Below are 15,440 nucleotides of genomic sequence, written 5' to 3' on the forward strand. Positions count from 1 at the left end.
TTCTCCAACTTGCTTTCCAGAAAGGAGACTGGTGACTCCTTTCTAAACTGCATTCGAAACTGATGACTGATAATGTTTAAACAATTGTATCGGGACTTCCCTGGTGGCACAGTGGTTATGAATATGCCTGCCAATGCAGGGGACACGGGTTCAATCCCTGGTCCGGGACGATCCCACATACCGCGGAGCAACTAAGCCCATGCACCACAACTACTGAGCTTGCACTCTACAGCCTGCGAGCCACAACTACTGAGCCCATGCACTGCAGCTACTGCAGCCCGCATGCCTAGAGCCCGTGCTCCGCAACAAGAGAAGCCACCGCAATGAGAAGCCCGCGCACCACAACGAAGAGTAGCCCCTGCTCGCCGCAACTAGAGAAAGCCTGCTCACAGCAAGGAAGACCCAACGCAGCCAAAAAATAAATTAAAAAAAAAATTGTATCAATTATTCCAAGTGCTGGGAATGGGAATGGAGGACTTAGAGATTCAAACGATTCCTGCACTTGGGAAGTTTACAGTTTAGTAAGGGTAACAGATACAGAAAGAATTTCAGTAGAAAGAGGTAACTTCTCAGATGTAGACATCTCAAGGGCACTATGGGAGCCCAGAGACCTTATCAAAGGAGATGCCATCACAGGTGAATTCTGAAGACTGGGCCAGAGGCAGCCAGTGGAAAGACATTCCAAGCAGAAGGAACAGCATTAGCCAAAGCACAGAGGCATGAAAGAGCTCAGATGGGTGGGAGCAATGCTATTCTTTGAGGCATAAAACGTAAAGCAAGGAGTGCCCGAGGACAAGACTGGAAGGTAGAATAGAAGGAATGTCAAGGGGCTTGGAGTTGCTTCTCTAGGCACTGGTTCTCAAATTGCGCCTCGGGGTTCATTTTGGAAGCCAAGCATGGACAGACGTCTGAGCTCCCACCCTGCAGCTCCCCTGCCCTTCCACCAGGGCAGCTCGGCCTTGGCTGGCTTTATATATTTGGTGTTGTGCATAAAGAAAGAGTTCTGCTGTCAGAAGACATGTGCAACCAGTGCTGTACCTGACGGGGCACCATCACAGAGGAACTCGGGGCTTCAGGGATTGGGGAGAGGCTGAATCTGGGGTTTCCTCTAGTTGGCAGATGGCCAAGGAGCTCTTTCTCTCTACAGGCCAGGAAGTGGCCGTTTCATTTCCTGATTCAATTGTGTGATGAGTAAGGAAGTGGGAGCTGCTTCCTTCTTCCCGGCTGAAGGGAAGGCCGAGCTAGCTAGCCCAGCCTGCCCCACTGACCCCTCAGCCCTCACTGGCTCCACCGGCCACACTGGCCGCATCAGCCCTCCGAGTCCAATCTCTCGAGTCCAGCCCACAGGGGCTTATCACTCCAGTGACCCTTGATACCAAGGTATGACTATGGGTTTGACAGGCCCCACCGTGCTGCCAGAACTGGACTTGCTGATGGAATCTATCCATTTGAAAGTCTTGCTGGGTCTCCCCATGACCGCCATGACTTACCTCATTGATGAATAGCCCACGTAAGCCAGTCTTATCTTCCCCTCCTGCCAGAGGAACTGGCTCTTCCAGCGCTCCACACCAGCCTCCCCGGCCTGCCGGTCACTTGGCCAGGTCATGAATATTCTGGTTCTTTTACGTCCTCCACATAAACCAAGTCCCTCAGCCCCTAATCCTGACTGCTGCTTTGCGGGACACCCTCCCTTCAGGCTGCCTGACTGGTACCACCCCGGCCCCAGGAAGGCAGCCTCAGTAATTCATCCTCCAGCACCACCTTCCAAGAGTGCTTCCCAAGCCACCGCCAGACACTCACTGAGCCACGTGAAGCTGACTTTCTCCATGGGAAAGCATTAGTCCAGAGAGCAACAAACATTTTGAATGTGCATAGTATCAGCACAAATGTTTGAGGGTGCAACTCCCCGCCATAGACTGATGATGACTTACAGATTATAATCAGGTGTTACTGTGATACTCCATTGTGTACATTATTAAACATACACAAAAATATAAATTAAAGTGAATGAGTTAGAGGTAAACAGTATTTTTAAGTGCTTTCTTTATTAATGGTACAAAATTTTTGCTCTCATTTTAAAAATGCAACAAGAATATTCTTTCTAAGAGGACTACAATTGAATATGTTTCATTTTTTAAAAATTAATAGACTTTATTTTGAGAGGTAGTTTTAGATTTATAGAAACATTGAGCAGAAAATACAAAGAGTTCCCATATACCCACTCAAAACCCTCCTCTCCCCAGTTTCCCAGATTAATAACAGCTCATATTGGTGTGGTACATTTGTTATAAAACAATGAGCCAATATCGATATATATTATTATTAACTATAGTCTGTAGCCGGCATTAGAGTTCACGCTTCGTGTTGTACATTTTATGGGCTTTGATGAATGCATAACGACACGATCCACCATGACAGTATCATACACAGTAATTTCATTGCCCTAAAAATTCCCTGTGCTCCACCTATTCATCCCTCTTCCCTGCCGCCAGCCCCTGGCAACCATAGATGTTTTTTTTTTTTTTAGCGATACGCGGGCCTCTCACTGTTGTGGCCTCTGCCGTTGCGGAGCACAGGCTCCGGATGCGCAGGCGCAGCGGCCATGGCTCACGGGCCCAGCCGCTCCGCGGCATGTGGGATCCTCCTGAACCGGGGCACGAACCCGCGTCCCCTGCATTGGCAGGCGGACTCTCAACCACTGTGCCACCAGGGAAGCCCCATAGATCTTTTTAGTGCTACATTATTTTTTACAACCTTGGTTTAACCCTTTGTGATAAAATTGGATTGGGAGGTCCAATTCCAAGTACACTACTTGCTTTTGAACCACGCGGCTGGCATAGCAGAAGAGGCCTCCCAACGAGTACCTGCTCCCCACGAGGAAGAGGAGCACTGGGTGCACTTAGGAAATCACAGTAATTGTTTCAGTCCCACTCACCTGTTATGTAAAGGTCTCTATTGAAATTCAGCTGGTAAATTTCTCTGGTCCCTGCAGTCAATAATTTATTCTTGAAAGGTTATTAGAATCTGATGCATTTTACAAGTTTAACAAAGGGCTCAGCTGTCCGCCTCTCTTCTAAAATACGTTGATAGGAAGGTTTTTAAGCAGATCTAAAATTCTTCTCCAAGTTTTCAAAGTAAATAGATATAAAGGTTTTTATAGATAATAAACTTGATTTTTTTAAAAAAACAAAACCCTAGGATGATGGAAATACTTCCAAATACCTCTTTTCAAAAATACTTTCTAGAGTACAAATTTCTTTTCAAAGGCTGTTTCTCTCACATCATTAAAATGTCACTTTACATTAAAGGGATAGATTAAGAGAACTTATTTTTTTCTAAACTATTAAATAGGTAGCACACTGCTAACGACCATTTATCATCACAGAAAAGAAGAGCGAATTTAGAACGCTTGCCTTTTTTGAAAAGAAAAGGAATACACACACTTGAAGTTTTTAAAAGTTTTAGGTTCAGTAACATCTTTAAGTACTTGCACACAGATAATGTCTTCTCAAATTACAGATTTTCAGTCAACCCCATCTCATAGATTCTACTGTTTAATTTTATTATCACTATTTTGATATGTTTTATATTTTTACATATATTTAACTTTTGTAATTTTTAAAACCTACTACAGAAGGTTGAGTTCATCACTTGCCTGGGTCTGTGACACATTATCATTCTTCAAAATACCCTTGGGATATTTTAGCAAGTGCCCTCCTTACCTTTTAAAGGGCTGTCTTCCAGATCAATCATCTTTTAACAGCATCTTCATAAAGTGTTTTTTTTAAGTGAATATCAATTTGCCACAATAAATAAACAAATTCAGCCTTCCCTGCCCCCTTCCAGCATCCTCCACTTCTGCAGGTGTATTGCATGGAATAACCATCCCAGCGCGGCTACACTTCCACAGGGACTCCCTGTGAATGCTGAGACTGGGAAGGAAAAGGCCCACTCTGAGTCCTGGGGGTCACCCCACTTCCTGGTTATGGTATTAAGGGTCCACTTCTCGCTGGTCCTCCAGCTGTGCCGCCTCATCTCACCGAAGTTAGGCGCCTGGATCCTTGTTACAGGAGGAGGACATTTGGAAAACCTTGTGCCTTTGGAAGCTCCTAAGGTCTTCGCAGGTACCTGCCCTGGCACCTGACCAATGAAGCAAGGCTTAATCATCCATCAGAGTCATCAAAACAAACGCCTTTCATGCCATTAAGTCCATTCCCCACATAAATAAAACCTACAGCCCACATGATCTTCCTGAGACACTTACTTGGGACCCGCCTGCCAGTTGTGAGTTTCAATCCTCGTACCTTCCTCACTGCTCCTGTAGGGGCACCAGAAACCAGCAGTTGGATCAAACTCCTCTGGACTTGTGCTCCCTGCCACCACCCTTTCCTGCCCCCTATGCTGGACACTGAGGGTTAACTGCCTTTCAGTTCCTCTTTTATGTGAAGGGACATGATGTCAGGTCCCTGGGAAACATCGGTTAGTGAACAGCTGTGCCTGCCTGTGCTGGCCATTTTCCATTCCTCCCTCCAGTCCTGGGGGGCTGACCTGTGCGGACAGCATGGTGGGTTTCCTTGTCCTCTGGCTCCTGACTGGGTTCACGTGGTGGTGACACTGGCAGGAGAGAAGTCAGGGTATTTATGGCTCCAGTCCCACCCCAGGGTCACCGTGGCTTGACACCATTCTTCATCTGAAGGTCACAACTCCTGCCAGCACCCCCCTCCCAGAGCTGAAGCTACCCTCTCACATTCTGTCCCCTTCAGGCCTGGGGGCAGTAATGGCAGCGTCCCTTGTTCCTTTTCCTAAACACCTTTGTAAACAATTCCTTGATTAAGCTTTCCTATATTACCTCATTTGAGAAGATTTCTGTTTCCTGATGGAAACTGCCTGCTGTACTGTCCAAACAGCAGCTGTGGTGTAAATGCCATTCTTTTGTTCTTGATGTGATGCTGGGTCAAATAGGAAAATGGGTGTGAGTAATGAACAACAATAATAATGAACTTTTCTTGAGTGCTTGCTAAGAATCAGACGCCATGTGTATTCTTTTACATGCATGAACTCATTTGAACCTCGCAACACTTTCATGAGGAGAGTGGTAGGCAGCCTCTAGTGACTCCAGTGACCCCTGACTGCTAATATTCACACCCTTGTACTACACCTTCACCCCAAGTGCAGGCTGGATTTAGTGACTTGCTTCTAATGGCTAGAATGTGGCAGAGCAATGAGATGTCCCTTTCAAGATTACAAAAAGACTGTGGTTTCCATCTTGGGTGCTGCCCGTTGCTCACTTACTCTGAGGGAAAACAGTTGCCACGATGCGGGCTGACCTATGGAGACATCCATGTGGCAACGAACTAATGTCTTTAGCCAACAGCCAGTGAGTGAACTTGAAAGTGAATCCTCCTCCAATCAAGCCTTGAGATGACGGCATCCTTGCAAGAGACCCTAACCCAAAACACCCAGCTAAGCTGCACCCAGATTTCTAACCTCTAGAAATTATGAGATAATAAGTGTGTGTTGTTTTAAGTCATTAAGTTTTGAGGTAATTTGTTACACGGCAACTGATAACTAATACAAAGGGATGCCATTTTTATCCTCTCTTTAGAGATACAGAAACTAATGCTTAGCCACCTGCTCCAGCTCATGCAATTAGGAAATCAAAGAGTCAAGACAAAAAACCTGACAGAGAGTCTGTGCACTTAACCATTACACTTATGGCCTCCTGATGAAACAGTCTATGAAGGGAATTTAAGTGTTTATAAGAATTAGCTATTTCCATTCTTCAATGTTGTCATTCAAAGTATAAATTGGTATCACGTTTTGGAGAGCAATTTGGCAGGATCTATCAAAAGGTGCAAACCCTTCCACCCTGCACCTCCACTTCTAGGATGCTAATTTACAGAAGGACACAGGTGTGTCAGCATTTAAGCACATGAATCTTTATTGCGTATTTCTAAAAGGCAAACAACTGGAAGCAACATAAATGTCTGCTAATAGGGGATTTGGTTGGATTATGATTCATCATACAGTGAAAGACTACATAGCTATTAAAAAGAATGAAGTAGATTTATATTTAGGGAAATGGAAAGATAAACCTATGTATCTACAGTAGGTAGGATTCTAGGATGGTCCCAAGATTTCTACTCCCGGTACACACATATTTTCTCCAAGTTGTTCAATCAAGCACTAATATAGATGCTGCTGTAAAGGGATTTTGTAGATGTACTTAAGGCCCTAAATTAGTTGAGTATAAGATAGGGAGATTGTGCTCAATGGACCTAATGTAATCAGCTGAGCTTTTAAAAAGGATTGAGCTTTTCCTGGTAAAAGACACTGAAAGTGTGAGAGGGATTCAATGTGAGGGAATTCTCCATTGCTGGCTTTGAAGATGGAGGAAGCTAGAATGCAGGGGGCCTCTAGGAGCTGAAAGCAGCCACTTGGTGACAGCCAGTAAGTAAATGGGTACCGTAGTCCTATTACCATAAGGAACTTAATTCTGCTCATAATGATTTGAATGAGCTTGGAGGTGGAGTTTCCCCAAAGCCTGCAGAGAAGTACTCAGCCCTGGCTGAAACCTTGATTTCAGACTGTGATGCCTTGAACAGAGAACCCAGTCATGCCATGTCCAGACTTCTAACCTACAGAACCATGAAATAATAAATGGATGTTGTTTTAAGCTGCTAAATTTATGGAAGTTTGTTATATAGCAACAGAAAAACAATGCAATAGATTATTTAATGGGAAAAGAAAGGCAAATTACAGAAGAAAATGTGTAGTATGGTCCCATTTATTTGGCTTTTCATAAATATTTGCTGATTTTTTTAAAATTAAGGATATATAGGAAAAATATGGAGAAGAATATATATCCTACTATTACAGTGGTTATCTCTGGAGAATGGGATTGCAGGAGTCTTTAGCCTTCCATACCTATGCTTATGGAATACCTGAATTATTTAGAATGAGAATATATTTTTAATAAGGAAAGAAGATGATTAAATTTGCTAGCTTGGACTAAGGTTTAAATTCATCACATTCAATTCTCACTGTCTTAAGTTTTTTTGGAATAAGTTGTGATACTAAGTACACCCTGATTCTCTGCAGCACCCCTTGACCTAGCCTGGTGCTCTTGTCCCACATAACATTCTATGTTCTCCCTGCATTAAGTCAGAAGAGAGAACCCAAATCACTTGTCAGTATAGAGCCTTTAACCAGATATACCTGAACCCCAAGAAGTCTGTTCAAAGATCAATACGTTTTCTTCTTTTGCTATTTGGCAGCAAGGAACCTGGATGCTAGTCAATTCAGGTCATTCGCACCAGCAGAAGCTCAGAGGTGGAACAAACACAAGAAGTAGGGTCAAGAGACAGTATGCACAGTAGTTAGAGTCAGGGCGTTGCTGTCAAAATAATCTGGATTCTGATGTTCACAAGTTGAGTGATCTTGGGCAGGTTGCCTAAGTTCTTTAAGTCACAGTTTCCTCATCTGTAAAATGGCGACAAATATCTATTCAGTTAATTTGCCTTGAGAATTAAATGAGATACTATATGTAAAAGGACCTAGCTTAATGCCTGGTATATTCATTCATCCAGTGGTCATGAGTACTAGAAATGTGCCAGGTGTTGGGAGTACTGTGGTGAACCAGTTGCCTTCACATGCCCCTCCCCCCAAAGGGGACTACTGCCTTGGGGGAGGGGTGAGGAGACAGGCATTTAAAAAGTAATTGCAATAAACAAATAATTGTTATAAGAGGGGAAGTTCTAAAACACCACAGGCCTAGTTTAGAGGTTAGGGTGAGTCCCAAAATGGTAGCTCTGAAATGATAAGCACATATATATCATTAATAATATTGGGTTCTGGTAAATTTGTCTTAATTTTGTCAATCTCAATGTCCTTCTATCTCCCTCCCTTTTCCTTCTTTCCCAAGATCATTATAATATTCCTAGCCTAACTTTGCCTTCAAGCAGCATTCAAGAAGTCATTTTTTCTTCATTCATTTCGAAGTGCCCATGACTGCAGAGGTTTAGCATGATACCTTTGCCTGGTGCCTGGTAATAACTTCATTCATTTTTTTAAAAAATAAATTTATTTATTTTTATTTTTGGCCGCATTGGGTCTTCATTGTCGCACACGGGCTTTCTCTAGTTGTGGCAAGTGGGGACTACTCTTCATTGCGGTGCACGGGCTTCTCATTGCCGTGGCTTCTCTTGTTGTGGAGCATGAGCTCTAGGAGTGCGGGCTCAATAGTTGTGGCTCACAGGCTCTAGAGTGCAGGCTCAGTATTTGTGGCACACGGGCTTAGTTGCTCTGTGGCATGTGGGATCTCCCCAGACCAGGGCTCAAACCCATGTCCCCTGAATTGGCAGGCGAATTCTCTTTTTTTTTTTTTTTGCGGTACGCGGGCCTCTCACTTTTGTGGCCTCTCCCATTGCAGAGCACATGCTCTGGACGCGCAGGCTCAGCGGCCATGGCTCACGGGCCCAGCCGCTCCGCGGCATGTGGGATCCTCCCAGACCGGGGCACGAACCCGCGTCCCCCGCATCGGCAGGCGGACTCTCAACCACTGCGCCACCAGGGAAGTCCCCTAACTTCATTCTTCATTTTGTATCTTTTTTCCCCCCCTCTTTGGCCAAGCTTTGTGGCTTGTGGGATCTTAATTCCCCGACCAGGGATGGAACCCCAGCTCTCAGCAGTGAAAGCGCGGAGTCCTAACCACAGGACCACCAGGGAATTCCCTCAGTATCTTAATTTTAAAGTATAATTTAACATCACGCAAGGGAAGAAGGTATCTGTTGCAGAATTTTAGGTTTTGATCTTTTTAAGATGAAAATTTAACTTTTTCAACTTGAAATTATTTGAAACTTACAACTAAGTTGTGAAAATAGTAAAAAATGTTTCCATGTACCCTTCACTCAGCTTTCCTAAATGTTAACATCTAACATAACCATAGCCCACTCACGGAAACTAGAAAATTACCCCTGATAAAATACTATTCAGGTTTTGACCTTACTGAGAGAAATGCTGTCTGAGGAGAGAGAGCCAGGGGACTCTGGACAACTGATCACTGACTTTATGGGTGACTTAAAACAGTAGACAATTCAGAATACCATTCATTTTTGGCTTCCAATGATGAAATAATGGGAACAGACATATATTTTATCTTCCTAATTTTCTTTTTTGTGTACGAATGCAAAATTTTTATGGATTCTTGAAAGACACACACTCCAGAGAGTTCTTATCCCAACCAACATTTCATCAATTCCTTAAAAGTTGCCAGGAGCTCTACTGGGCTTTGGGGAATTAAAGATAAGTAAAAATTCCTGTTCCACTTGTGTGCTGCTACTCTCCTTATCTTTAGAGGGATTATCACGTTTAATCCTTACAACAATCCTAAGAGGTAAGAGCTATTGTTATCCCTATTTGACTGAAGCAAAAACTGAGGCTTAGAGGGCTGACAGGAGCCAGCTCCTGGACTTAACTTCCATGATACACAGTGGTAAGTGCTACTGACTTTTTTTTTCCAAGTCTGGAATAATATACTGATATATGAAATCAATGGTCTTCATTTTATATAAAACACAGCAAGCATATGCGTATCACTATAGAAATGGTTGAAAAAGAAAAGCTTCGAATGATGAAATACGTAATGAACCTTTAAAAGATGGGTACACTTAGGGATAAATTTTGTCACTGGAAAGTTTATCCATGTTGCCGACCTCTTTCCCAGAAGAATTATTGTATCTGTTAAGAGCATGCGTGTCAAGGTACAAGTATGCACATGGAAACTGGCACAGGAGCAGACAGCCTAAAGTCAGGGATGAACCACCTTTTCAGCCTGGGACATCAATTCTGAAGTGCCTATGTTCCCACCTTTTCTGCTTTTATTTAAGGGGATACGCAGCCTTGATATTTTAACAATATGATTAAATGGTTATTATATCGATCGTAACTTGTTCTTTTCAAACGCACACGTTCTAACACCTGTGTCGTCTTAGTGTGTATTAACTTTTCTTTGGAGCCTGGAGATGGCGGCTTTCAGAGCCGGTCAGTAACAGCTCCGGCAACAGAGTAGAGCTTCAGCTTTCTCCAAATGTTTGCTGTTGATGCCACCGTATTTGAGGATGTGGGTGGCTGATGACAAATCCATCCCCACTAAGAGCAAAACCATTCAATCCCAGCCGATTCTTGGTGCTGGTGGGAGGGGGAGGGGGAGGGGCGGGCATCTTTACACGAGAGGAGTAGCAGTGCTGTCCCCACGCAGTGTTCAGGAAGACAGATGTGGATGGACCCTGGGCCTCTGTGGGCGCCACTCCATTTTAAAATTTATTTTTAAGTTGAATTTCTATTTAAGATGTCTCAAAGCAGGCCCTTTCTTTCGAGAACAGAGGAGAAGGCGATGAGAAAAGGCTTTCCCTCGGGGTTGGGGGGTAACCCCGGCAGCGGGAAGCTGGAGAGCTTGCAGTCCTTGGGGGGAAAGGGCCCTCGGCTGGACACCCCTTCCAGTTCCCGCTCCTCTGCAAACACAGGGGAGGGAGACGGAGCGACACACGAGCCCCAGGCTCCTAACCGCCCCACTACTGCCACGTTCCTCCAGGGTCCCGAGGCCACGGGGCGCAGAACCTCGGCAAGGGGCAGCGCGGGCGCGGCGCGCAGACAGGAGGGCGAAGGGCAGACGGCTGCCTCGCCGCGCGTCCACATGTGGCAGGGCCGCAGGGGGGTGGGGACCGGCAGCCGAGGGGGAGGGTTTACATCCCAGCGAAGTTCCCGGATGGTCGCAGCCTCCCGGCGCTGAGCACTTTTCCTGCCCCGCTGCTCAGCCCTACGGACTGGGGAGAAGTTTCCCAGAAAAAAATGCCCGGCGCGCCGCGAGGCCCTGGAGCCCCACGGAGCCGCTGCGCGGTAAGGGACGCGCCGCCGCCGCCACCGAGGGCGCGACCGGGTTCCGGGGACTCAGGGCAACGCCCGTGGAGACCCTGGCAGCCGCCGGGGACCCCGGGGAGGGGCTGGGCGGCGCGGCGCGGCTCGGCGCCGGGTGGGCACGGGCGGGGGCCGCGGGGACGTCGGGGCTGCGTCCGCTGCGGGCGGGGGCGCGGGCGCGTGGTCTCCTGGGGGGCTCGACTCGGGCCCGGCAGCTCGCGCGTCCTGCCGGCTGGCCGGCGGGCGGGGGAAGAAGGGGCCGCGGACCGATGGGCTCCGGACGCGGGCGCCTCTGGGGCTGGGCGCGCTGCTTGGCTCCGCCGAGCCTGGGGCCGCCCGGGGGGCTCGGCCCCGCTCGCGCTGTGGGTACCCGGGGCAGGGGCTTCGCGGGGATGCGCTGGGGCGCGTCTTCCCCCTTGCTCCCCATCCCCAGCGCCGGCGGATGGGGACTTTCGGGCATCCCCGGGGCCAGTTCCTGCTCTGGAGCCGCTTCGCTTTCTTCGCTGGGGAATCGTACCCATCCCGCAACTCGGCTTCCCAAACTCTCTTCCCGCCGGGTGCCCCAGGCTGCTGCTCGCGCAGTGGGCGGTGTAGACGCGCGCGTTCGATGTGTGCAGTGACCTTAGAGGACTTATAGTCCCCGTCAGCGATTTTCTCCCGGGGCCTCTCCCGAACTTTCCGGACAGCTTCACTGCAGTCTCATTCCCTCTACATTTTCTTTTTAAAATAGAACAGTTAAAGAAAGTTGCAAGGGTAAGAGAAACCAGCTGACCCAGTCAGGGGGACCCTAAATCTTCAACTCGTGTTTAGACTTTGAACTCTTTGAGATTAACAAAGGGTGCTTCTGCGAGGGGCCCAGCCTGGCCAGGTCCTTGGTCCTGTTCAATCCCGGAGGAATACATATTCCTTCCTGGGCCACCGGCTCCTGACTTTATCTCAGTTCTCTGGGAAGCCTCTCAGGTTGTCAGCAGTGACTGGATGGACTTGGTACCTTTTTCTGAAAATTGCGTGTCCCTATTGTCCCCTGCATGGTCACTGGACCCCACCCCCAATCGCTGGCCGTGGGTAGTCCCAGGCTTTAGGCGGTGCAGCCGCGGAGCCCCTGGACAGAGTCCCGCCCTAGGTGGGTTTTCTTTTGCCAGTTTCCCAAGGCAATTCCAAAACAATACTGCAGCTTCATTTTGAGTCATTGGCATATTTTTACCTCCTCAAAAAAATGCCTTTTTCTCTAGCGGATAAAATAACTCCGAAGAATTTTCCTTTTCAGTTTGCATAAAATACTTTTTGATTTCCGGAGGTGAGAGATCCCGCATAGGCCAGCAATATTTACATCTTAATCCCTCTTTACAGTGCTTACAACTCTGCCTTCACTCTTGCTGTGTATCTTTACCTGCCTGACATCCCCACAAGGTTGAGTTTCTCAGGGACCAAATCCGCCGCCACCTGTAGGAGCCCATTACCTGTTGAGTGGAATTGTGCAGACTAGACTCTGCAGATGTTATTAAAACATTTTAATATCATCTTCTTCCTTGGGACCTACCCAACCTCTGCCATCATTTTGGCTCCCTGAGCAGCACATAAACTCTTAGGTTTGTGTGCTGTAGAACAGAGAGATTTGTAAGCAAGGTAACATCAGATTCTGGTACATTTAGAGACAATGAGATTACTTCCAGGTGGAGAGATTCATGCCTTCTTTCATTTGTTTGTTCATTTCAGCAATTAAGTGTCTACTGTGTGTTCAACCACTTTCTGCCCCCTTGGGCCTATCATGCATATTGTGTACCTTGAGCCTCACTTATCTCATCCAAGAAATGGGGTTGATAACCTTTGCTCTTCCTCCATCTCATCGTGTGAGGATCAGGTGGGATAATGGCGTGTGAAACAGCAAAAAGCAGCACAGCACAGGGCATTGGAGGGCCACACAGACACAATAAAGGGCTAAAGTTGTGGGACAGGGGCAGTGAGGAGGTGGGATGCCTTTACTTTTTAAACGCACTGTCTTAGTTGCTCTGGCCAGGGATGAGCCCGCTTTTGTGGGAAGTGTTTGTTACTGGGTCTGTGTCACTGTCTTAGATATTTCAGGGTGTTCCTCACTACGGTTGTAATTTTAGGAACATACATGGTTTTTACAGTGCACATCAGGAGAACAGAATTAAAGAAAAGTGCCTTGTTGTTGTTGCTGTAACCCCTTCAGTTTTCAGCATCTGTTATTTGGGATTGTGTGTCCCAGAGCCGTCATCTTCCGGAAGCCTGCCCTCCCGTGAGGTCTACCAAATTCCTAATGATTTTCATACAGAGGTTTCTCTGCCACTGTGATCCAGCAATCCACAATTATGTTGCAGTGCTGGACGGTTTGTTAGGCCTTGTGAATAGCCAGGACCCACGTATGTGAATCGGCTCACAGTTGAAATCAAGCAACATGCTCATTTGGCATTGAGGGTCCCTTTTAGGGGTCACTGTTGTGCCCTGTGCCAGGGTAGAAGGGGAGACCTAGCTCAGAAGCAGATGGGGTTTGGTCCCTGAATGCTTACCTCCTGGTAGAGATGAGACATGGTTTTGAACAGCAGGAATGCAGGGTAGAATGTGGTAAATAAGATGAAAAAAAGGTACAGAGCAAATACAGGGAATTTAGAGGAAAGTGAAATTACTTCCAGCTGGAGGGAGTCAGTCTTCCCTCATTTGTCTATCTAACGAGTATCTACCAAGTGTCTTCCATGTGCCAGGCATGGGAAGATTCATAGGCACATGTACCTTGTGTTCCATCTTCCCTGCTTCAACTGAGGAACAGTTCAGTTTCCTCCTCCCTGGGAGAAATGAATACTTTCTTACGGGCCTCATTGCCCAGCCCAACATTTATCAGTTGTTCTCACCTTGTAGGGATTACGGTCAGGTTAGAATAATTAACTCTGCCTTTTATACTTGGAAGTAATAAAAACTCTGAGGCTCACCATATTCCCCAGAATACCTTCCGTTAGTTGAGAAACGCTATCTACCTAACACGCTTTAACCAGTATTGAAGTACGCTGGTCCTTAGTCACGGGTGTGACTTAAAAAGGCTTGATTCTGTAAGGCTGGGGTGAGGCCCAGGAATCTATTTTTGAAAGCCCCCCCAGGTGGTACTGACGCACTACCACCTGCAGAGTCCCTAAAGGTAAAACCGTGAGCCAGGGGGTCAGGCAGATCTTCCATTCCCAGCCCTGTCTTCCACATGTTCTGCGACTTCTGTTTCTTTATCTTTAAAATCAGAGTACTGTAACCACCTGTACTACGGGGTTGTTCTGAGGGTCGGATGAAGTCATGGATGTCAATCACTTGGCGGATTATCCAGGACACGCGGCTGCTAGGTATTTGTGGGCCATTATTATTGTTATTTTTCTTCAGCTAAGACAGCAAAAGAGATGATTTATTGTACACATGTTACATTCAGCCACAGCTGAGAACAGAACTAGTCCAGAATGTCACAAGTCCAGGGCAAAGGACTGAAAGGGACCGTTCTGATACCAGCAAGATGGGCCTCTCAGAGGTGGTCGAGGCGATCAGAATGGCCATAAATGTTCCGGATCCATTGAGACAAGTTCTAGACAGTTGGCATGCAGTCCGACGACTTGTCCCAGCGTGCCTGGCCTCTGGCTTCCCTTGTTTCTGCTCCCGTGGCTTCCATGGGTGTACGAGTTTACTTGGACCTCTGCCCCATCTCTCTTCTTTTGCGCTTCAGCCTGCGCCTTTGCTTCTTCCTCCACCACCACCTCCTCTGCTTCTCCCCAAACTATCCTTCCTCTCCCAACAGCTCTTGGGCACCCTTGAGAACCCAGTGATCCAGAACGATGGCGGCCTTCCCTTGCCACGTCTACTCCCACAGTCTCCAGTTCTTACAGCCTCAGCCCACTGGCAGGGACTGCTCGCCTTCGCTCGTGGTGCGGAGGTTTCTCAGAAGATGGCGCCAAGGCCGAGACTGGGGGTCATTGTTATCATCAGTGTTAATTTGCGCAAAACACTGTGTAGGTATTCCTCTTCCCATATGGAAATTAAAAAAGAGCCTAAACATAGGAACTGCTTTTGTATATAAAGTAACACATAACGATCCCTCAGCTGTCTGTAATTTATTGAGCACTTCACACTGATCACCTCATGTATTCTCTTAACAGCTGAGGAGGAGGGATATCACAGAGGAGAACATCAGTGTGGGGGGTGAGGGGAGGGCTACCAGCCTGTGGTATCTGCTTAGCCAATCAAGCTACTCTGTTGAGACGACCAGGGCAGATAAAGGGCCAGGGGAAGAAAGATGCGCTACTTTCCTGTCCCTTTGGCACCAGGAAGTGCTGGGGTAACATGTTGTGGTGGTCGCACAGGGGCCCTCATCCGTGTGGGGTGACCAGGGGGACCGCCTGTCCCAGGCCAAGCTGCTTTGGTCGCAGGTAGAGCGCCCACGCCCACCGGATGGGAGCAGCTCTGCTCTCGTGTCCTCTGGCGGCCAGGAGTCAAGAAACGTTGGCTGATTCCTGGGGAGCCGCTCAGCATTGCAGCCT

At 47.2% G+C, this 15,440-nt stretch overlaps 1 protein-coding gene across 1 annotated transcript in view; it reads left to right on the plus strand.

Annotated features, from left to right (window-relative positions):
* The first annotated feature begins 10,786 nt into the window (after positions 1 to 10,786).
* WIPF1 (WAS/WASL interacting protein family member 1) overlaps positions 10,787 to 15,440 on the plus strand; it is a 111,962-nt gene continuing 107,308 nt past the window's right edge. Inside the window, exon 1 of the mRNA XM_027127852.1 lies at positions 10,787 to 10,896. The gene's annotated coding sequence lies outside the window, so the exon portion shown is untranslated. The remainder of the gene's footprint in view (positions 10,897 to 15,440) is intronic.

Source organism: Aethalodelphis obliquidens, unplaced genomic scaffold (genome assembly GCF_003676395.1).
Source record: "Aethalodelphis obliquidens isolate GAN/ISIS:26980383/991018 unplaced genomic scaffold, ASM367639v1 scaffold2, whole genome shotgun sequence".
Classification (NCBI taxonomy): domain Eukaryota; kingdom Metazoa; phylum Chordata; class Mammalia; order Artiodactyla; family Delphinidae; genus Aethalodelphis; species Aethalodelphis obliquidens.